Below are 25228 nucleotides of genomic sequence, written 5' to 3'. Positions count from 1 at the left end.
CCTCATTCAGTGAGTCAAGGATCAGGTGTTGCTGTGAGCTATGGTGTAAGTCTCACATGTGGCTCGGATCCCTCATTGCTGTGACTGTGGTGTAGGCTGGGCAGCTGTAGCTCCAACTGGACCCCTAGCTTGGGAACCTCCATATGCTGTAGGTGCAGCCCTAAAAAGCAAAAATAAAATAAAATTAAATTAAATTAAAAAAAAATAATGGTTATAGAGCTTTAGTTTGGGAAAGTGAAAAAGTTCTGAAGATGAATAAAATGATTAAAATGTCATGTACGTTTCACCAGCAATAAAAAAGAAATTAAGCATCTGTCTTAATATGTTCAGACTGCTATAACAAAGTACAGGGTAGCTTATAAACAATAAAATTTATTTTTCACAGTTCTTGGAGGCTAGGAAGTCCAAGATCAAGGCACTAGCAGATTTGGTGCCTACTGAGGGCCTGATTCTTGGTTCGTAGACTGCTGTCTTCTCTCTATGTCCTCACATGGCAGAAGGGGCATGGGAGCTCCGTGGGGTATCTTTTATAAAGGCATTAATCCCATTCATGAAGATTCTACTCTCATGACCTCATCAACTCCCAAAGGCCCCATCTCTAAATACCATCACATTGGGGATAAGGTTTCAACACAAGAATCTGGGGAGGACACAAACATTCAGTCTATAATAGCATGACACTGAGATCACAAATAAGTAAAATTTTGCAAATCCTTTATGAAATGTATTTGAATCTCCAAGCCCAATTTTTAAAGGAAGAGCTCATATATGCATTCTTTATCTTCTAAAATTTGACAGTGCTATACTTTAGAGGGTTTGCCTTCTTCATAATGGGTTTGTATGTATATGAGATTGTGTATGTATATTTAATAAATATCATTTACCACACATTCCTAAATTTTCTAAATTCTACATTTGCTACCCATATAAATGAGAGTTTTGAAGTCACAAACCGTGTGTGTGTGTGTGTGTGTGTTTACATTTCTAACTCTACCTCTAAGGTAATCAGAAGAATAAAGTTTACATTTCTTTCCCTGATCAAAAGTTGATGGGATAGACAGATGAATGGCTAAGTAAGATGTGGGATGTATATTATTACCACATACTATTATTACCAGAATATTATTTTGTCTTCACAGAGAAGGCAATTCTGACACATGCTACATGGACAAACCTTGTGGACATTATGCTAAGTAAAATAAGCCAGTCACAAAAAGACAAATCTACATGAGTCCACTTACATGAGGTACTTAGAATAGAGACAGGAAGTAGAATGGTGGTTGCCAGGGCTGGGGGCAGGAAAGAATATTAAGTTATTGTTTACTGGGTACAGAGTTTCAGTTTTACAAGATGAAAAGAGGTATGGAGATGGATAGTGGTGATGGTTGTAATATATTATGAATACATTTAATACCACTTAAAATGGCTAAGATGGTAAATTTTACATTGTATATATTTTACCACAATTTTAAAAATGGGGGGGGGAGTTGATGGGAGAAGTCCAACAAGTGGTTTTTCAGATCTGGGGCTCCAGAAAGAAGATAGGACTAGAGATAAATACTTAGGAGTCTTCTGACCCTGGAGTAACATTTTGTATCATTGCCTGGTAATGCTGTGTACTTGCCTCATTCTCCGTAACAGATTATAAATTCTTAGGGCAATTGAATAAATGCCTAACTCAGCTATTAGCATATGACCTCTAACAGAAAAGGTGTTTAAGAAATATTTTTAAAAACTGAAGTGAATCTGAGCAATAGACAGAATCTTCAGTCTTTCTCCATCTGGTCTACCTGGACCTGCAACGTAACAGATTTCTTGCAATCATTTTCTGGCTGATCATTTCAGCTCATTCGTAAATGCAAGGTCAGAGGTTTACAGCTGGATCATAATGTCTATTTCAGAATCCATTTTACTACATGAACATCATTCAGTAAAAAAACACAATCCAGAACTTTCCCCCTTCATTGGTTCACGTAGCTCCAGACTCTCCTTGTGCACCCACCCTGTCTTGAGAATCCTGGCACAGAGTTTCACAGCCAAAAATAAGGCACAAGGTCAAACCACGTTTCCTTTGCAGAGAGGATATTCCCTCCCTTCCTTTGGAAACACTTCAACTAACCCTGTTTTAGTTTGGCTGCTTTACCTCATTTCAAAAATATTTCATTATACTCCATAGCCCTTCCCTTGATGCCCTAGTTAATTAAGTTTACATAATTTCCTACTGATTAGTTTTGAACAGCTTGCTCTGGATTTTCTCTCCTTTAATTTTCTGCCTTTACTGACTGCTTAAAATCCTCAACTATGAACTTGGGAAAGTATGTAACTACAAAACTCACAGTTTTCCACGACAAAAAGCAAATCAGTATGGGAATCCAAGATCTGCGATCAACTGTTCTGGGATGCAAAGAAACTGTTAGGTAGAATCCAGCAATAAGTCAGTAATAATAAACACAAAGAAGTCACTGGTTATATTCTTCAAAAATGGTCCATTCCTTTACCTATAATGTACTTCACCTTTACTAAGACCCTTTGAGATTCTTTCTTTGTGCTCAGGAACTCAAAGGATTAACTTTAAAATTATTACTATGTATTTAAAGATTATTGCTCAAACTGATTTATATCCCCCCTCAAATAAAATTCTGAACTGACATTCTGTTTTTGCACCATAATTGAATGGCTTATAAGGTGTTGAAAAATCCATTAATTTTGGCCATCTTAGTGGCTGATGTGAACTGCAGCACAACCAATGAATATGGTCAAAATTAATGGGTCAGCTGTGCCACAATCTGGTCCATCTGCTGCATATACACAGCCTCAGAGGACAACAAGGAAGAAAAGTGAGCCCAAACATAAACACCAATATCCGAAGGCCTTTCGTTATTTGCGAAATGGCAATAGGCTTTGAAATTACTCTAAACCCTGCTTTTCCCATGAATTCTTTAATTTCCTTGGTACTTTAGGGATGGTAAAACAATTTGTTTTCACAAATTGTCATTCTTAAAACTGATAAAAGTTTCATGAAATTTTTTTCCTGTTCTCGTTATCTCTATAAAACAAAGTCAAGGGCTCCCTTCTTCCACTAGCCCACATCAGAACCCAGACAGGAAAAAATGAGTTTAAAGGTTGCAGAAAATTTCTTGCAAATACACTCTATCCACCAACCAAATGGCAAAATCAAACAGATGCATTTTTTTAAAAAGTACCTGTACATGATTTTTATGGTAGTGAGATTCCCCCACTCCACACACTGAACTATGTTTGATCACCCAGGATTCTTGCTATGTGACAATCAGTGCCCTCTGAAGGAATCAGTGCTTTATTTCTAGTGATTTTGTCCAAAATGACAGCCATGTGTGTTGACTTTTCAGAAAAACGCTTTATATGAATCTCATTTCAGTATTCTTTTATTTCTGTTGAAGATTACGTTGTTTCATATGCCAAGAAACACTTTAAGATGGAAGGTTTCTCTAAAATTTGTTTTAAAAAAATCAGTTTCCACATATAGCCTGCAGATATTTTTTTAACCCAGGCACAAATAATCACTTCCTGAAAGCACTGCTGAAGGTCATATTATGCAGTGATGAGATGTCAAGCAAAGGAATACATACATTTCAATTTACAAGCTCACAAATAAGTGTCGGTACTTGGAGGGAAAAAAATTCATAGGTGTGGGAACGAAAGATAAGATAGGGAACACTGGCTAATTGGTTAATTCACAAGGATAGCTTCTCCTTGGAACAAGCATAATTCCCATTATGATAAGCACTTTGCAGGTGTGCTAAAAGGAAGAGAGATAAAGTTTGGCAATTAAGTAAGTGTTTCCCCCAGTGAATTCTGACTCCAACAATGGAACCAAAGGAGTGTGATGCAATTATGAAACTAAATTTCACAGGATTTTATGGCTACAGATACTTTGTTAATGACTTACTGAAAATGCTGGTAATTCACAAAAGGCTTCTCCAATACCTGCTTTTCTTTCTTCCTCTCTTTCTTTCTTTTCCTTCCTTCCTTTCTTCCTTCCTTCCCTTCCTTCCTTCCTTCTTTGGGCTGCACCTGCGGCATATGGAGGTTCCCAGGCTAGGGGTCAAATCGGAGCTGCAGCTGCTGGCCTGTACCATAGCCATAGCAACGAGGGATCTGAGCTACTCTGCGACCTACACCACAGCATACGGCAATGCCAGATCCTTAACACACTGAGCAAGGCCAGGGATTGAACCCGCATCTTCATGGATACTGTCAGGTTCGTTTCTGCTGAGCCACAATGGGAACTCTTCAAATACCTCCTGATCGTATGCTTTAAAAGGCAGATTAAAATGCCCTTCTTTTACCTTTGGGTCTCAGTGGACATATATAACAGGCTATTTCATGTGATAACACAATAGTGAAAAGAGAACTGAAAATATGCAAACTATCCTAATATTCTCTTTAGGAAACTATGTGGAAGATTAAGACATCCAATCCCATAGAGATGAGCAGAACGGAATCAAGATATCCCTAGAATCCTAAACAGCATCCATTTTAAAGAAGAAAATTTATTTGATCAACTCCTCTTGAAAGATTCAAAACAATGATCAAGATTAGATTTCATTTCTCATGCCAGTCTTACTAATGGTTATAACACTTTCAGACTATGTAACTAAATTTGGGGGACAGAACCTCTGTCTATCCATAGTCTGGCACACTGATGTGCAACCTGACCACCTCAGTGGTCCTGCACGGGCCTCATAACTGGCTGACATGCCCCTAGAGGAGCTTCAACTGAGCCCAGGATTTTTCCCCCCACTGTTTTTATTTCATTGCTCTTGAATGCTTTACTGTTTTTGCTGTTGTCAATATTAGAAGTCTTTGCTGTTTAATGCATTTGTTCTATGTGTTAAACATTCAAGACACTCAGATAAAGGTGAACCTGGAATAAAACAAGATTAGTGGGATCACACTATGAAAATAATAGAACATTCAGAAACAATGATAAAGGCAAAGATAGAAGAAAACACAAAGACACAGAAACACAGTTTAAAGGGCCATACTGTGTCAAATCAATGGTTCATTTAGTTCAATATCTTCTCTCTGACAGCGGCACCAAGGTGAGTTTTGTGGTAAAGCTTGTCATTCACACTCTTTGATCTTGTCCTCAAAAGGTTAGAGAGACATCCTAAACATACCCAGCTTTCAATAACAACACATTAAGGATCTGGTCATAATCTAGTCTTGGATCTGTCAGTATTTCTATCCAGTAAGTTATTTGTTAATAGTTAAAATATTTATTATTTTAAAACAATATGGATTCTAGTCAAGACTCTGCCAGTAAGTGGGTATTTAACCTTAGGTAAAGTGAATAATCCCTCTATCTGCATCCTTATCTACATAATGAAGGGGTGCACAGTGATCAATGAGGTCCCTCACTGTTCTACAACTTTATGATCTGGCTACCAAATATCAAGAGGATGATAATACACCCATCTTTATATATGTCCACTGTTTTCCAGGCTATGGTGTTATTAACACCTCTACCTTTGCTTTCTCTAGACTTCAAAGAACCAGTTTCTCATAGTTGGAAGGAATCTCAAAAATCATCTAATGCAACCCACAGGATGCTGAATCACCATTACAGAATTCCCCTACTAGTAGTCCGCTTGTACCTGTTTGGGTCCTATTATTAATGGAGAATCATATGAACTCCCAAGGCAGCCCAATTCATTTTTAACTAACTCCAACTGTCAGAAATTATTCTGATATGAATTCAGGTATGAATGTTGCAAGACATCTATTTCCTCGCAACTTTCTGCTGCTTCTCTCTGGGGGCAAGACAGCACAGCTCTAAACCTCTTTTTCTACATGATCCATATGCTAGATATTCTAATCTGGAAGAAGCTATCATATTCTTCTAAGTTTTCTCTCTTCTCCACTGGAGAATATAGCCTTTATTCAATATCATAGTGTTTAATCCTTTTTTTTTTTTTTTTTTTTTTGGCTGCTCTTCTCTGAACAAACTCCTGCTTGACAGTGTCTGTCTTAAAGTATATCATCCCAGATGGAAACTAACATTTTAGCCGTGGGATAGTTAAGTGTTAAGGATAGAAGGATCATATTCTCCCTTGTTTCAAACATCTATTTGGATGTTTCTATTAATATAGCTAAGATCATATTAACTTAAGAAACGTAAACTTTTGAATATTTTAATGCATTGCTATTCACCTCTATTTCAACTAGATACAGATGGCAGCCGAGAAACTCAAAGAGAAAGATTACTGCTACAGGTGCTAGAAGACATGACTCTTTTTAGTTGTGTGATCTTCGGCAAACAAGTCCAATTTCCTATACCTAGTTTTCTCATTTGTAAAATGGAGATACTATAAAGATAAATCAGTAGATGTCACAATTATTTTCTTAAGTTAAAAGGACTATGAAAAAAACAAGCTGACACCTCATCACATGGTTAAACCTAAGAGTATCATGTGATGCAGCAACTTCATTCCTATGTATATACACAAGAGAAACAGAAATATACACCCACATAAAAATTGTACACAAATATTCATAGAAGCATTATTTATATTAGCTTAAAAAAGTGGAAACAATCTAAATAGCCACCAACTGATGAAGGGATAAACAAAAAGTGGAATATTCATACAATGGAATGTTATTCAGCCTCAAAAATGAAGTACTGGAGTTCTCATTGTGGCTCAGTGGGTTAAGAACATGCCACAGTGTCCACAAGGATTTGAGTTCCATCCCTGGCCTTGCTCACTGGGTTAGGGATCTGGCGTTGCCACAAGCTGCGGCGTGGGTCACAGAGGCAGCTCAGATCCGGGGTTGCTGTGGCTGTGGCCTCAGCTGCGGCTCCATTTCGACCCCTAGACTGGGAACTTCTATATGCCGCAGGTGCGGCTGTAAAAAGAAAAAAAATGAAGTACTGATACATACTACCACATGGATGAATCTTTCAAACGTGCTAAGTAAAAGAAGCAAGACACAAAAGGCCACATTTTGCATGAATTCATTTACATGAAATGTCCAAAACAGGCAAATTCATAGAGACAGGAAATGGATTAGTGGTTGCCAAGCTGAGGGAATAAAAGACTGGGAAGTGACTAAAAGCAGGTACAAGGTTTTCTTTAGGGGGGTATAAAATGTTCTATAATTGAGTGGGGATGGTTGCAGAACTCAGTGAATATGTTAATAGCTACTGAACAGTATTCTTTAAATGGGTGAATTGTATATGTAACATACTCCAATCAAGTTTTTTATTTTTATTTTTCATAATGATTTTTATTTTTTTCCATTATATCTGGTTTACAGTGTTCTGTCAATTTTCTACTGCACAACAAGGTGACCTAGACACACATACATGTACACATTCTTTTTTCTGACATTATCATGCTCCATCATAAGTGACTAGATATAGTTCCCAGTGCTATATATAGCAAGAAGGTTTTTAAAAAGAATTATAGGAGTTCCCGTTGTGGTGGAGTGGTTAACGAATCTGACTAGGAACCGTGAGGTTGGGGGTTCAATCCCTGGCCTTGCTCAGTGGGTTAAGGATCCAGCGTTGCCGTGAGCTACGGTGTAGGTTGCAGGCACGGCTCGGATCCCACGTTGCTGTGGCTGTGCTGTAGGACGTTAACAACAGCTCCGATTAGACCCCTAGCCTGGGAACCTCCATATGCCGTGGGAGTGGCCCTAGAAAAGGCAAAACAACAAAAATAAATAAATAAATAAAAATAAAAAATAAAAGGAACTATAGAAATGCAGTTTATTTTTAATCTACAACACTATTTCACTTTATTTTATTTTATTTGTGTTTTAGGGCTGCACCCACAGCATATGGAGGTTCCCGGGCTATGGGTCAAATCAGAGCTGCAGCTGCCAGCCTACACCACAGCCACAGCAACACCAAATCCAAGCTGCATCTGTGACCTAAACCACAGGTCACAGCAATGCCAGATCCTTGACCCACTGAGTGAGGCCAGGGATTGAACCACCATCCTTATGGACACCAGTCAGTTTGTTTCCACTGTACCACAATGGGAACTCCTACAACATTATTTTAATTGTTATATCTCCAGTGAATAACTGATAACAACTCTAAGAATACTTTTAAAACTCAGAGGCCAGCACTCACATGGGAATTATATTTATAATTCTGCTAAAAGATTGTGACTATAGTACAGAGTCTGGGGAGTCAGCATGTATAAACCACATCCAGGGATCAGAATACATAAATGTCTGTGATCTGAGTACAAAGACACCTACCCTTGGAAATCTAATACGGCCACTGGCAAATATTCTTACATGCATAAATCTCACTTAGCAGCTGGCATTTATATACATTATTGTTTAACAACTCCAGCCATTAGTTTGCTGTGAATTTTAAAAAAGTGAACAAGTCTTCCAAATAAATATTGTAGCCTGCAGAATACTCATTAACTTACTAAACATATTATATAACCACTATATCCCAGATCCTAGGAATATAAAGATGAACTGACCCCAGTTCTATAGCCCCAAAAGAGTCCTATATGAAGGCAAAGGGGAAAGATAGGAGATGAAATTAGAACTACAGAAAGATTATTTATTTGTTTATTGATTTATTGTCGTTTGTCTTTTTAGGGCCGCACCCACAGCATATGGAGGTTCCCAGGCTAGGAACTGTTTGTGAGGCCTACGCCAGAGCCACGGCAATGTGGGATCTGAGCCGCGTCTTCGACCTACACCACAGCTCACGGCAACGCCAGATCCTTAACCCACTGAGTGAGGCCAGGGATCGAACCCACAACCTCATGGTTTCTAGTCGGAATTGCTTCTACTGCGCCACGATGGGAACTCCAACTTTTTATTTATGATAATAGGGTGGATAAGATAACCTGAAAAGCCTCCTCCAACAAAGCTCAACAAAACTCAGAATAAAATATATCAAAGATCCGGAGTTCCCGTCGTGGCACAGTGGTTAACGAATCCGACTAGGAACCATGAGGTTGTGGGTTCGATCCCTGGCCTTGCTCAGTGGGTTAACGATCCGGTGTTGCCGTGAGCTGTGGTGTAGGTTGCAGATGCAGCTCGGATCCCGTGTTGCTGTGGCTCTGGCATAGGCTGGCAGCTACAGCTCCGATTAGACCCCTAGCTTAGGAACCTCCATATGCCATGGGAGTGGCCCAAGAAATGGCAAACACACACACACACACACACAAAGATTCAAATATATATATATATATATATATCAAAGATCCTTTTAAATAGATAGCTAAGTTTTCAAGAAACTAAGGAAACTCCTCAGAGACCAAAACAGAACATTAAGTAAAAAATACAGAAGAGTAAACTACGAGATACTACCTCACAACAGTCAGAATGTCTGTCATTAATAAAGTCTACAAATAACAAATGTTGGAGAGGGTGTAGAGAAGAGGGAACCCTCCTGCACTTTTGGTGGGAATGTAAGCTGGTACAGCCACTATGGAGAACAGTATGGAGGTACCTTAGAAATCTATACATAGAACTACCACATGACCCAGCAGTCCCACTCTTGTGCATATACCCAGATAAAACTTTCTTTAAAAAAGACACATGCACCCACATGTTCACTGCAGCTCTATTCACAATAGCCAAGAGCTGGAAACAACCCAAATGTCCATTGACAGATGATTGGATTCGGAAGATGTGGTGTATATATATACAATGGAATACTACTCAGCCATAAAAAAGAATGACGTAATAGCAACATGGATGGAACTAGAGACTCTCATACTGAGTGAAATAAGCCAGAAAGAGAAAGACAAATACCATATGATATCACTTATAACTGGAATCTAATACACAACACAAGTGAAACTTTCCACAGAAAAGAAAATCATGGACTTGGAGAATAGACTTGTGGTTGCCCAGGGGGAGAGGAGGGAGTTGGAGGGATAGGGAGCTTGGGGTTAATGGATTCAAACTATTTCTCTTGGAATGGATTTACAATGAGATCTTGCTGTGTAGCATTGAGAACTATGTCTAGATACTTACATTGCAACATGACAATGGGAGGAAAAATTATGTATACATGTATGTGTAACTTGGACCCCATGTTATATAGTGGAAATAAATAAATAAAATAAAACAAAATAACTCTAGAGAGATTATTCCCCATTTTATCTATACTGAAACTAAAACAGAGTGAATAAATAATTTGCTCAAATCACACGATCAGCAGTTCATTTGGTAAGATACATTAAGAGTCTGATGGCTTAAGTGAAGTTGAGAAAAGAGGTTTCAGAGGTAGAATTGAGAAGGCCATCAACCATTTAGCCCTAGGAAAGAGAAAGGAATGTGTTTAATTGCAAGTAGTAACATCTTTATGTGTTATATAATATCTGAAACATTATAAAAGGGATAGTGAAGGTTCCTTAATAAACTAAACATAAAATTATGATTTGAAACAGCAATGTCACTCCTAGGTGCATTCTTGTACATGAATGTTCACAGCAGCTGTAGTCACAAGAGCCAAAATATGGAAAGGATCCAAATGTCTATCAACAGATGAATGGAGAAACTAAATGTGGTGGATTCACACAATGGAATATTACTCAGATCTAATATATGCTACGGTGCAGATAAACCTTGAAAACACTATGCACAGTGAAAGATGCCACACACCAAAGTCTATACATTGTATGATTCCATTATATAAAATATCCAGGATGGGTAAATTCATGGAGACAAGGATTAGCAGTTGCCTGGGTAGGAGAGAACAGGGAGAAACTGCTTTATGAATATGGAATGTTCTTTTGGGTGATGAAAAAGTTCTAGAACTAGGTAGTGCTGACAGTTTTTGTACTTAATGCCACTGAATTGTACATTTTTAAATGATTACAATAGTAAATATTACATTAGATTTTTTAAAGGGGGGATTAGACTATTGATAGAATAGTTCTATGAAGATGCTTAAAAGGTAGAACAGATAGGGGTAAGGGAGGGTAAGGATGAGGACGTCATTAAAACAGCATAATTATCTTTTAAGAAACATTTACACTATGAAAGGGATACTAGCCTTCACAGAACACTACTATGCAGAGGATTTCCATTTACTGCACAAAATCATCATTCATGATATTGATAATGTAAGGGGTCAGGGTTACAAAGGGACAGAGGGCTAATTCCCTTCCTTCCTTCCTTATTGAAATCATATTAAGTAGGATTCACAGAAAATAATAATATACTAATGAAAAACGGTATGATAAAAATTTAAGAACATGTACTTAACATATACCATGAATTCAGAAGGGAAAGCAGTCAGGACAGCTCTTTTGAAATATACAAAATGAAAGGTGAAAAGGGACAACCTATTGCAAAAGTTAGAAGTATGGGTTTTTAAGTGAGCAGAGAGGATTTGTATGGCAGAAAGACAACTATGACACAATACTACATTGGAGCATACATGTCCTTATACATTTGTCCAAACCTACAGAATATACAACACCAAGAGTAAACTCTAGTAAAACTATGGACTTTGGGTGATAATGATGTGCCAGTGTAGGTTCATTAATTATAACAAATGTACCATCTTGTGGTAGACTGGGCATGTGTAGAAAGAGGCAGTATAGGGGAATTCTGTACCTTTTGCTCAATTGCTGTGAACCTAAAACTGTTCTTTATATGTGTGTGTGTATGTGTATATATGTATATACGTGTGTGTGTGTGTGTGTGTGAGTTCCTATTGTGGCTCAGCAGAAACAAACCTGACTAGAATTCATGAGGATGTGGGTTCAATCCCAGGCCTCGCTCAGTGGGTTAAGGATCTGGTGTTGCCATGAGTTGTGGTGTAGGTTGCAGATGTGTCCCAGATCCACGTTGCTGTGGCTGTGGCATAGGCTGGCAGCTGCAGCTCCAATTCAACCCCTAGCTCAAGAACTTCCATAAGCTACAGGTGTGACTCTAAAAAGCAACATATATATATATATACATATATATATATATAAAATTATATATATTTACATATAATTATATTTATATAATTTTTTAAGGGCAGTTTTGGAGCCACAGTGAACTTTTGAAATTTGGCTTTACCATTTACTACCTGTATGACCTGTGCAAGTTGCTTTTCCTCAGTTTCCTCATGTGAAATTACATTCTTGTTGACAAGATAGGCAAGAATTCAACAATTTCTTAACTTTATTGAGATACAGTGCACACACCGTACAATTAATGTCTTTTAAAGTATACAATTCAATGGTTCTTACTGCATTCAGAGTATTGCGTGATCATCACCATAATTAATTTTAGAACATTTTCAACACCCCAAAAAGAAACCCTGTGCCCGTTAGCAGAAATTCCCCACTTCCCACTAACCCTGTCCCCACCAGTCCTAACCAACTCTTCATCAACTTTATCTCTATAGATTTGCCTACTCTGGAAATTTCATTTTAGTGGAATCATAAATATGTGGTAAGAAGTCTACAATTTTAAGGATACTCCAGGATAAGTATAATAGTCCCTCACCTATGCATTTTTTGGTTCAGTATTGGGACTTGAAAGAGAGAAATGACATCCTGATTCTTCTTCCACAAGTTGTGATTCTACCTGTGCACCCCTGAGTGGTACCAACCGTTCTAGGTCATCCCTCCTAGCCTGTTACCTTCTTCCTTCCCCTAAAACCTATGTCTCTAGAGAGGTGCTGAAGACTAGAATTAGAGGGAAAATGACCCTACCATCTATTTATTCCATGTCACCTACCAGGCCCTATGATAGGCACTTTATAGGCATCATCTCCTTTCATTGTCACAGAAACTCTGGGAGGCAAGAACTACTCTTTGTTTTACAGGACAGGAAACTGAAGTTTAACAAGGTTAACTAGCTTCTCTGAAACCAAACAGCCAGTACTATCAGAGGTGGGATCTGAATCCTGTTCAATATGACTTCAAGGCCCTACCCCCTTAACCATTAAGCACTACCACTCAGTAGTGGTTTTCTCCTGAACCAATCAAAATGGTTTGTTTAAGGAATTTCTTAGTGTATAAAACAAGTGGACATTTGATACTGCAAATAAACTTTCATATTAATCCTATTTTTTATTGATTTACACTAAAAACCCAGAGACAGGATTCTAGAGAAAGTAAAAGCTGGCTGTCTGATAAAATAGAAAGAATGTACCAACAAGGGACAGAAAGGCAGTGGCTCTGAATCTCTAGTTCTACTTTTTTCCCCACATTTACTTTTGCCCTCAGCACTAACCTACTTCACAATCTCAGACATGCTTTGAAATGTTTCTCTGTGGGTCCATTCTTCTTGTTAAATAAGAAAGAAAGCCTATATAAAGCTATTACAATGGTTTTAAGTGTGTGTATAATTTGAAACTAACCATTCTCTGTCAATACCAGAAACCCCAGGAGAAAAACAGGGATGCCCGTCTGTCCTTTAAAAAGTCAATCGTTTCCTAACAGGTGGCATTTTATTGTGGTGGCTTTCAGAAGTCAGAGCAAGCTAAGGAAAATATTTGGGACATAAAGACTAGCAACAATTTCATTCAAGGATGTCCACAGTGCATGCAGCCAGCTAAGTCAAGACACCAGAGTGTAGATTATAAGGCTGGAGAGATGAGAAAGTAGCTGGTAAGGCCTAAGGGCCTAATAAAATTTTGTCTCCCCCCACCTTCTTTTATCTTAAAGAGAGAGGCACAGCACAAACTCCAACACTGTCCCCTAGCAGTATATACATGAGTGTGTCTGTAAACACACATGCTCACATGCACTCTCACCTCCATCACTGACTTCACTTGAACTAAATTTGTATGTCAGGGAGGTAACTCCTACTTCAGTCTCCATGTTTAACTCAGCTATTCTGGAGTTAAAGCCAGAGGCACACAAAGGTGATGCCAGGAATGTAAAAATCTCTGGTACTGGTAAATGTCAGACACATCAAAGTACATCATGTTAGATCCCACTTACAAGCTGCAAGGCCATAAGCAAGTTAACTCATCTCTTAGAGCTTCAGAAGGCTCACCTGTAAAATTACTGAGATGATATAAATAAAGTATCTAGTGAGTACTACTCTCTTGAGATGCCTCATATATGTTACCAACTTCAGTTATGTGTGTAATAGCCAGATTTTGCATATTGACCTGTAATTATATTTCTGCACATACAATATCTGGCCACAACAGCCAGCTCAGGCAGCTCAAGATACTTTTTTACCAAAGACAAAATGCAGCGGAAGCCTTCTCTGAGTTACCAGAGAGATGAATAACTGCAATTTTCCCCTCAAGATGTGCGTCTTTAAATTAAGTCTTATTGTACTCATTTCCAAAGAAGGTGCTGTATTTTAATCACTCTACCTTCCTTGTTTTGAATTTTTAAAAAGACCACTATGAATCCTTACCACAACTACTAAATTCTTTCCATGGCTACAGACTGCAAATATGCAATCTGAGAAAATGGGCAATTTGAGACTATCTAACACAACCACCTCAGGGACCTTGCACAAAGAGCACAGTAACTATGGAAACACTTGGCAATGGAGTTACACCATAAATCAAAGAACCTGTTTCATTATTCAAGTACCAAGCATTTGAGATCAATTTATAGCAACTGTAAGCTATTAATAATCGCATTCTATTTAATTTGTCAAACATGATTTTCTCTCTCAATGAGATCTTTAGGAAATCCTTAAGTGTTCTCCTTAAGGAGAAGAAAATGATAAATTAAATCCATTTAAATGGTATGGTGTACCTGACTGGTTGTTTCAATTCATTTATGAAACAAACACTATGAAATCAGTCTTCCTTGGCACTTAGTATGTGCTATATAATGCTATTTCATTTTTTCCTGTTTCCTAAGCCAGGACTATAAATTCCCCGAGCACAAGAAACTTAAACAATTTATAAGACTCCTCATCACCAGTACCCAGCAGAGGGCCCATGATAATGTCCATAACGAACCCTTCTCTGACTAATTTAGCTCTTTTCTAAACACAAGCAGCTTTGGAAGAAGATAAATCACAACATATGAATGTGAACAAGATTTTGTGAGGGGAAAATGGGAATCAATGTAAAAGCCCTACAGTACTAAGTTCCAGAAAATTATCTTTGGAAGGTTTACAACCTACACCCTTATAAACATGGTGGTTGTTTCATTAAACACTCATTTTTTCCACAAACTTTCCTGTTGTTGTTGGAGAATGGAAACTCTAGGCCAACTCTTTTAATTTACTTCTGCCCAAAGGAAGTTTTCTTTTTTAACTGACAGTTTTTGGTTTGTTTTCTTTACAACAATGTGCTGCATGAGGCCCTCTTCTCCTCCCTTCCTCCTGCTCCCCCCTCAGTCAAGAGAGGAAGGGGAAAAAGAGGGCCCATGTATGAAAGAATTTTACGATAAAGTTTGGGCCTAACAACAACAGAGCACCTCACTGTATGATGACACAAGGATGGGAGAAAAGCATACCTTAAAGTATATATTTTAAAAAATCACTTATGATTTATTTAGGCATAACATATACGCCCACTATATATAAAACAGATAATTAACAAGGACCTACTGTACAGCACAGGAAAATCTACTCAATAGTCTGTGATAACCTATGGGAAAAACAAATGGATAGAGGTGTATGTATAGCTGATTTGCTTTGCTGAACACCTGAAACTAATACAACATTGTGAGTCAACTATATACCAATGAATTTTTTTAAAGTTCCCAACTTTTATTTTTTAATTAATTTTATTGGAATATAGTTGACTTACAAAGTTGTATTAATTTCAGGTGTACAGCAAAGTAAATCAATTATACATATGCCATTCCTTTTCAGATTCTTTTCCCATACAGTATGTCCTGGTTACCCATCTATTTTATAGATGTAGTGTGTATGTATCAATCCAAACCCCTCCTACATTTCTACTTTGGTAAAACATAAGTTTGGTTTTGAAATTTTTTGTCTGTTTCTGTTTTGTAAACTCTATTGTACCATTTTTATTAGATTCTACATGTTATGATCTCGTATGGTATTTTTCTTCCTCTGTCTGACTTTCTTCATTTAGTGTGATAATCCCTAGTTGCATCCATATTGTTGTAAGTGGTATTATTTCATGCTTTTTAAGGCTGAGAAATATTCCATTGTATTTATGTACAATATTGATCATAATTCAAAAAGATATAAGCACCCCAATGTTCTTTATTGATCATAATTCAAAAAGATATAAGTACCCCAATGTCCACTGCAACACTGTTTAAAATAGCCAAGAAAAGGAAGCAACCTAAATGCCCACCAACTTTTAATTTTAAAACCTAGAGCAACAAAATACTTCATATTTTCTCTCATAAAACAGTAATTTGTAGTTTTTGTACAGTCCTCTCTCTCTTTGGAGAATCCAGTCCCCCTTGACTAAAAGGGTCTCTTCCCTCTGGTTTGTCTGCCTGGTGCTTCAGATTCTACTTCTACAGCATCTCACTATGGCAGCCTCCATCCTTTCTGTTCTAGCTGAGAGGTCTTCATTCTCATCCAAACTACTGTATTCACCTCCAAGTTGCTCTTGCAGTTCCTAGTTTTCCCCTATACCCATTCTGTGTGGTACTGATAGACTGTTGCTAAAATATGGTTCTAATCATTCATGGAGTCATGGCTATTTGTTCAGTACACATTCTCTATATCAGATGCTAAGCTACTATAACATTCAGAGAAAAAGACACAGGCTTTTGACCTTACAGAGCTTACATTCTTTTTTTTTATTTATTTTTTATTTTTTTATTTTCCCACTGTAGAGCAAGGGGGTCAGGTTATCCTTACATGTATACATTGCAATTACAGTTTTTCCCCCACCCTTTCTTCTGTTGCAACATGAGTATCTAGACAAAGTTCTCAATGCTATTCAGCAGGATCTCCTTGTAAATCTATTCTAAGTTGTGTCTGATGAGCCCAAGCTCCCGATCCCTCCCACTCCCTCCCGCTCCCATCAGGCAGCCACAAGTCTCTTCTCCAAGTCCATGATTTTCTTTTCTGAGGAGATGTTCATTTGTGCTGGGTATTAGATTCCAGTTATAAGTGATATCATATGGTATTTGTCTTTGTCTTTCTGGCTCATTTCACTCAGTATGAGATTCTCTAGTTCCATCCATGTTGCTGCAAATGGCATTATGTCATTCTTTTTTATGGCTGAGAAGTATTCCATTGTGTATATATACCACTTCTTCTGAATCCAGTCATCTGTCGATGGACATTTGGGTTGTTTCCATGTCCTGGCTATTGTGAATAGGGCTGCAATGAACATGCGGGTGCATGTGTCTCTTTTAAGGAGAGTTTTGTCCGGATAGATGCCCAAGAGTGGGATTGTGGGGTCATATGGAAGTTCTATGTATAGATTTCTAAGGTATCTCCAAACTGTTCTCCATAGTGGCTGTACCAGTTTACATTCCCACCAGCAGTGCAGGAGGGTTCCCTTTTCTCCACAGCCCCTCCAGCACTTGTTATTTGTCGATTTATTAATGATGGCCATTCTGACTGGTGTGAGGTGGTATCTCATGGTAGTTTTCATTTGCACTTCTCTTATAATCAGCGATGTTGAGCATTTTTTCATGTGTTTGTTGGCCATCTGTATATCTTCTTTGGAGAAATGTCTATTCAGGTCTTTTGCCCATTTTTCCATTGATTGATTGGTTTTTTTGCTGTTGAGTTGTATAAGTTGCTTATATATTCTAGAGATTAAGCCCTTCTTACAGAGTTTACATTCTAAAGATGTAATTCCTCGATCCAAAATTGTCAATAGCTCCCCCTGCCCCCATCAATGGAATTAAGTATAATTTCTTTTCTGCCCAACAGAAGATATCCTTTCTAAGTGACCTCTTCTAGATTAATCTCCTAATGCACCTCTACCCTCCGTTCTAGTGAAGTGAGTTTTGCACCTTGAATTTTGCTACATTCATGCTCCTATTTATTCTGACCTCTGTATCTAAAATTCTCTGTCTCCTGCCATCTCAACCTCAACCTACATTTCAAGGCCTGTCTCAAGTGAAATCTCCTTCAGCAAGTCTTTCACTGATCCCATATCCTAATGTTATCTCCTCCTACACTGTTCTTCTGGAGCTTCTATTTGATGTGTATTATAGTAATTGTGCATTTCTTCTAGCCCCTGTGTTGCTCTCTTTTATTAGCGCAGAAACTTCTATTAATTAGGTGGGGAGTACAGGGCTTAGGGCTCATTTTTAAGGAGGTGCACATTTTCTAAACTTTCCTTTCCTCCTTCAGGCCAAAAAATCTTGATCTCATCGGGGACAGGTGAAGGGAGGTGCATATAGAAGCAAGGAAAACTTACTGATGAGTTCTCCTGAAGAGTCATTTGATCTGAAACTTGAACATGAATGGGGGTCAGCCAGGTGAGGAAGGAGGGGAATGACTAGATCTGTTAGCACATGCAAAAGCACAGAAGAGAAACAATGCCTTGGTGATAAAACACTGCAGCCACAATGATATCTTAAGGAAGCAATATAATCCAGCCCCATTGGAAAAAAAAAAAATCACAGACATCATAAACAATCCACACTGCAGTAGCTGTCTTTTGGGATGAGCAGATCACCTCACAAGGATCCTCCTTTCTCAGGGGTCACATCTCCGCATTGCATCCCATATTTTCAGAGAATATGGATTCTGGCAGCCTTGAATTTATCATGAGCCCAGGGATGCGCACAGACTCAAGCCAGGCCTATGAGATTTTCTCTCCTGAGAGTGTGGAATAAGAACCATGAAAAAGTCAAGGCAGATCCCCTGAGGCTGGAACCACAACAGTGGTAACGCAGTAACTCTGGTACCATCGGGTAGTCATTTTTCTACCAAGTAGACAGTGGTGCAGAGAAATCAGGTCTGTACATAGATAAGAAAGAGGCTGATGTGCAAACAAAAGCAAAGGAAGAGGGAGCCCAAGAACCTCTTTGGTCTGCAGTGGCTTCCTACTTTTTCCCTAGTTCCTATAGCTGAGGCCCAGCTGCTCTCTTGTTCTTGGGTCTGCCAACCCCTCTATCTTTATAATAAACCATTCTTTCCACTAAGGCTAGATCAAGTTTTGTTCAGATACCTATAGCCAGCTAGTCCTATCTAAGATATAAACATTGTACTGAGCCACAAAAATCCCCACTTACCAGTGTGTTGGAAATCCTCCAGTGTTGACCAAGCTCCTAGATTCACAAGTTATCCACCGTTAGTGTACAGTCCCTGAGGTTTATTTTCCATTCTACTTAACATTTCTGTTGACCATGGCAAAAATTATTTTAGGCTACACATATTTAGAAGTTTTATGTCTATAATGTAAATCCAAAGCCTATGATTCCTATTTCATTTTACAGCCAGCATTCACTCTGAGTTACTGATATATGAACATGAACATTCTGAAAGATGTTTTGGAAGATGAAGAGGCAGTGAGTTCAGAGGAGCCATTTTTCCCATCTTTAATCAGACCAAATTCATCTAACAAACTTCAAGCGGGCTGATAAACAGTTCTAGGAAAATTCATTGAGGGACCCATAGAAATGGCCTCTTTAGAAAGCGTCAACGGAATCATTACGTCCACAGATGAATATTACCATGATGCAGTGATTCACTGTTCATCACTCACTCACTGGACTCCTGGGGAGCCAGCCAACAGAGTCCCATCTAACAAAATAAATGCAGTCTAGCTGCAGACTGTTTCCCTGAAGTACCCAATCATAAGAATCTCCTGGAGCAATGGTACACACAGATTCCAGGAGGCTACCTCAGATCTACTGAATCAGAATCTCTGACAGGCTACGACTCTGTATGTATAACAAGCATCCCCAGAGGACTTAGTTCCCCCAATCTGTTTAGCAGGACTTGAAGAATGACTCCTGATTAATGAAAACCTACCATACAGCACAGGAAAATCTACTCAATAGTTTGTAATAACCCATGTAGGAAAAAAGAATGGATATATTTATATGTATGACTGATTCACTTTTCTGTACATCTGAAACTAATACAATATTGTAAATCAACCAACTATATGGCAATAAAATTACATTAAAAAAAAAAAAGAATGAGCCCTGAGCTTCACATCCAAGAAGAAACGCCTGACAGTTGCTGCTGAACCAGGCTTCGATTCTCCTATACCTTGTCTTCTCTCTGGCTCATATTTTCTTTTTTTTTTTTTCTTTTTTTTTTTGTCTTTTGCCTTTGTTGTTGTTGTTGTTATTGTTGCTATTTCTTGGGCCGCTCCCGCGGCATATGGAGGTTCCCAGGCCAGGGTTGAATCGGAGCTGTAGCCACCGGCCTACGCCAGAGCCACAGCAACGCGGGATCCGAGCCGCGTCTGCAGCCTACATCACAGCTCACGGCAATGCCAGATCCTTAACCCACTGAGCAAGGGCAGGGATCGAACCCGCAACCTCATGGTTCCTAGTCGGATTCGTTAACCACTGCGCCACGACGGGAACTCCTGGCTAATATTTTCTGACCTTCATTGAACTCTCTTCCTCTCTTCCAAATGCATCTTCTTGCAGTAAGGCTCTGGAGCTTTCCCAGAGTTCAGCTACCTTGTTTAGGCATAGCTGACTGGAAACCCATTAATAAAGGAAATGTCCCTTTATGTTCTCCCCCTTCTTGCCCTAATCCTTCCAACTGTAGGCTGCACTCAAAGGCAGCCCTGACTGGGTAAGGTCTGGCCATGAAAGCCCACCTCAATCCAAAATAGACTCCAGGAAAGCTCACCATCATGCCATCCATAAGTGTGAGAGTAAACCATGCCTATCATTTCAAATCAAGTTGATCTATTTGATCACATATGCAGCACTTTTCCTTTATGTGCACTTTTAAAATATTGAAGCAAATTCCCCAGCATACTACTGAAGAACTGATTTAGCAGTAGGTTTCTTTGAAATAAATTTTGTAGAAGGAAATTTTTAAAAGGGCAGTTTGGGGCCAACCCATTTCATAAACCACAATGTGCCTAAGGTCAATGTGCAAAGAGTACTGTGTTTTCCAGTTGTACACATGTCCACTACTCACTGAGAAATGTCAGAAGCAAGTAAGAAGGAAGGATGATGGTGAGGGACCCTTGTCACATCTCCTTAGTAAGATGTTTCAGACCACAAAGTGTAGAGTCTGCTTTGGCAAGTATGAGAAACAGGATAGTGGATCAGCTGCCAAAAAGTGGAGGATGGATGTCTAGAAGATTTTACTCATAGACTTATTGATAGTAGTTAATCAAATCATGTAAAATTTTAGGCAAAATTGTAATGCTATCATTTTAGTTTATGGAGCACAGGATTTTCTCTCTCTCCACAAAAGCAAGTGAGAGAACAAGAAGCCCAGCAAAAACACTTTGTTCTCTAAAATAAACAGATACTTCTGATGGTAAAATCAACTTTGCTAGGATTGATGAATGAGAATATAGTAAACTTAAAGGGAGAAAAGGAAGAACTGCCCTCACTTTGTAGGAAGTACAGGATGAGTGACAAATTCTAAGGTGTCAATCTCCTCTGCAACCATGCTGTCTGGAGGAGACTTTGGGCCATAAGACTTATGTGAGGTCAGATTTCAACTGCTAGAATGACATGGCTATGAAAGTGTTCAGGTCAGGCAGACAAGAAGCAGAGCCCCCAACAGCCTGACATCTGTACGAACCTTGGAAGAACAGAAGGTACAGTCAGTGCCAACTACAGGGAGAAGCTCAAAGAAAGCAAGGCAGCCTGGGGGAGGCTCTGCCTTCAACACTATACATAGATATAACATACAAGAGTGTATGCAAGCAAATACACAGATGGGGATGATCTATGTATGCCCTGGGGATTCAGACTAGTGACATGTCTAATGTGTGCAAATTCCTTCTGTGGGCAGAAGGACTGCTACTGTGTGCCCAGATGGGTACCCGGACAAATTACGTTTGTCCAACTTCAGGGAAACCATGCCAAATATTCCTCTCAAACAACTGATTTTAGCTTGTTCTTGTTTTCCTCCAATAACAGCCCAACAAACTGTTTCAGACAGGCATTTGACTTTTTCAAATATTTGCATGCAACCATGGCAAACTCAGTGAGTCCTTATGTTTCCACAGCTACAGAATGGCCTTTGAATGACATGTGTACTGCATCCTGATATAAAATGTCATCTTAAAGCACTGGATAAAGGACCTGCAGCAGCACAGACCTAGCCTGACCCTGTTATATGTGCCTAAAGCATCCAAAAAAGAAATGTCACACTCCCAGAACTTCAGAGTAACAAAAATAAAATAAAAAGTCTAAGCTTCAATGCCAATGTGTGTGACTCTCTCTGGTCACTGGACTCTTCACTGAACAGAAAGCATATTCTCCACAAAAGGAGACACTAGCAGAAAAACAATCCAGGAGATAGCTTCAGCCAGAGCCTTGGGTCTCCCTTTACTCAAAGAGTTAGTCAACTGTGAACCCCAACTGTACACATACCATTTTCCCCCCAATGGTCATCTGACACCTCTGATGCCTCATAAAGAGACCCTGTCACAATTGTGACTTAAAGGGAGACCCTACTCCACATCTTACTGCCTACATGTTTTACATTCATTTAATTCCTTTAAAAATCACATATTACAGTAAGATATGATACCATAAAACTCCCAGAAGAGAACACAGACAAAACATTCTCTGACATAAATTGCAGTAATGTTTTCTTAGGCTAGTCTCCCAAGACAATAGAAATAAAAGCAAAATAAACATATGGAATCTAATCAAACTTAAAGCTTTTGCAAAGCAAAGGAAATAATTTTTTAAAAAAACGAAAAGACAACCTACATTGGGGGAAAATATTTGCAAGCAATGCAACCAATAATGGCTTAATTTTCAAAGTATACAAACAAATGATACAACTCAACAACAAAAAATAACCCAATCAAAAAATGGGTAGAATTGGAGTTCCTGCTGTGGTGCAGTGAGTTAAGAATCTGACTGCAGCAGCTTGGGTCCCTGGTGAGGTTCAGGTTCAATTTCCCATCCCAGTGCAGTGGGCTAATGGATCCAGCATTGCCACAGCTGCAGCACAGGTCACAGCTGTGGCTTGGATTCAATTCCTGGCCCGGGAACTTCCATATGCCATGGGTTTAGCGGTTTTAAAAAATGGGCAGAATACCTAAATAGACATTTCTCCAAAGACATACAGATGGTCAATATGCACATGAAAAGATGCTCAGTATCACTAACTATTAGAGAAATGCAAATCAAAACTGCAATGAGGTATCACCTCCCATCGATCAGAATGGCCATCATCAAAAGGTCTACAAAAAAACAAATGCTGGAGAGAATGTGGAGAAAAGAGAACCCTCCTACACTGTTGGTGGGAATGTAAATTAGTGCAGAAACTATGGAAAGCAGTATGGAGGTTCCTTAAAAACCTAAAAATAGAATTGCCATATGATCTAGCAATCCCACTCCCAGGCATATACCTGGAGAAAACTCTAATTCGAAAAGACACATGCATCCTAATGTTCATGCAGCATTATTTACAATAGTAAAGACATGGAAGCAACTTAAATGTCCACTGACAGAAGAATGGACAAAGAAGATGTGGCATACATACACAATGGAACACTACTCAGCCATAAAAACTAATGAAATAATGCCATGTATAGCAACATGGATGGACATAGAGATAATCATCTAAATGAAGTCACAAAAAGAAAGACAAATATCATATGGTCTCACTTATATGTGGAACCTAAAAAATGATACAAATGAACTTATTTATGAAACAGAAACAGACTCAGACATAGAAAACAAATTTATGGTTACCAAGAGGGAAAGGGAGTGGAGGAGGGATAAATGAGGAGTTTGGGATAAGCAAATATAAACTACTACATATAAAACAGAGAAACAATGAGGTCTTACTGTATAGCACAGGGAACTATATTCAATATCTTATAATAAACCACAATGGAAAATAATATGAAAAAGAAATACATACTTATAACTAATTGCTGTACATCAGAAACTAAGACAAGGTTGCAAACCAATTCCAGTGCAATTAAAAATTTTTAAGTCACATATTAGAGTAATTACATAAATATATCAGGCAAAATTAGACAAAGCCACCTTTTCCCAACAAATCTACAAACTTCATGCAAGAAAACTTTATATAAAAATTATCTTTTGAGTTTTTAAAATCAACTATTTGCCATTTATAGTAAAGGTGCTGGCTTTGCAGATAAAGAACAGTGAACCGCTTCTCAATGTATCCATCAAAGTAAAGTAGGGAGAGGAGGTGAGGTGCGGCCTTTCGTCCTACCACATGGCCGCATCTCACGACCACCACCGCAGCTACCATCAAGTCCGCGCATCTGCAACGGCTGGTGGTGCAGCTGGCAGTGCGGAACGGTTCCAGCTTCCTAATCAAGAGGAACGAGCAGATGTACAGCACCAAACCCAATAACCTGAAGGCCCGCGACTCCTTCCGGGGCAACAAGCTGATTCGCCACAAAACTGTGGGCGTGGAGCCGGAGGTGGACAGCAAAGGAGTCGTGGTGGTGATGAAGTGAAGAACCGTGCAGACTACCATCAACAAGAATGCCCGAGCCACTCTTAGCAGCATTGGGCACATGATCTGAAAGAACAAGTACCGCCGGGATTTGCGCATGGCCGACGTCCGCAGAGCCAGTGCCATCCTGCGCAGCCAGAAGCCTGTGATGGTGAAGAGGAAGAGGACCCACCCCACCAAGGGCTCCTGGGCCATGCCCTTCCCCAAAGCAATAAAGATATCAGTCTCCTCCTCGCAAAAAAAGAAAAAAAAAAAAAAAAGTAAAGGAGGACACTAGTAAGGTATCAGAAAGATGACACTATCCTTTGGGCTCCCAGATTAAGGGCAATATCATCAGAAACTGTTTTTGCTGGGTGTTATATGGCTTCTATATGGAAGCCAATCACCTCCACATACAAATACCTCCCTCCTATCAATATGCTGTAGTTCTAGTCAGTTCTGGCAAGTTCACAGACATTTTAAATGATCAAAAGAGGTTGGAATATAGAGTGCTCGTAACCAGTAAAATAAATACTAGCCATAATTCCCTATGCCAGTGCTTCTCAAATTTCAACATGCATGCAAATCACCTGGGTGTCTTTTTAAATGACAGATTCTGATCTAGTAGGTCTGAGAAGGGGCTTGAAATTATGGAAAATAACAAGCTCCCAGGTGATGCTAGTGCTGCTGATCAATGGACATTCTGAATACCAAATCCAGGCCTTCTACATTAAGTCCTCTTGGGAGGCCAATGTAATTTCTCTTACCCACATGCATTCCCATCATG

At 38.9% G+C, this 25228-nt stretch overlaps 1 protein-coding gene and 1 pseudogene across 6 annotated transcripts in view; one reads left to right on the top strand and one right to left on the bottom strand.

Annotated features, from left to right (window-relative positions):
* LOC100739345 overlaps nt 1-24894 on the top strand; it is a 96538-nt pseudogene extending 71644 nt beyond the window's left edge.
* The window catches only part of FRMD5 (FERM domain containing 5), a 335453-nt gene that overhangs the window by 206500 nt on the left and 103725 nt on the right, over nt 1-25228 (bottom strand). The window lies entirely within an intron of this gene.

The sequence above is a fragment of the Sus scrofa genome, chromosome 1, assembly GCF_000003025.6.
Source record: "Sus scrofa isolate TJ Tabasco breed Duroc chromosome 1, Sscrofa11.1, whole genome shotgun sequence".
NCBI classification, from domain to species: Eukaryota; Metazoa; Chordata; class Mammalia; order Artiodactyla; family Suidae; genus Sus; species Sus scrofa.
The sequence above is the reverse complement of the archived record's forward strand: the minus strand, read 5'-3'. Positions and strand labels throughout refer to the sequence as shown.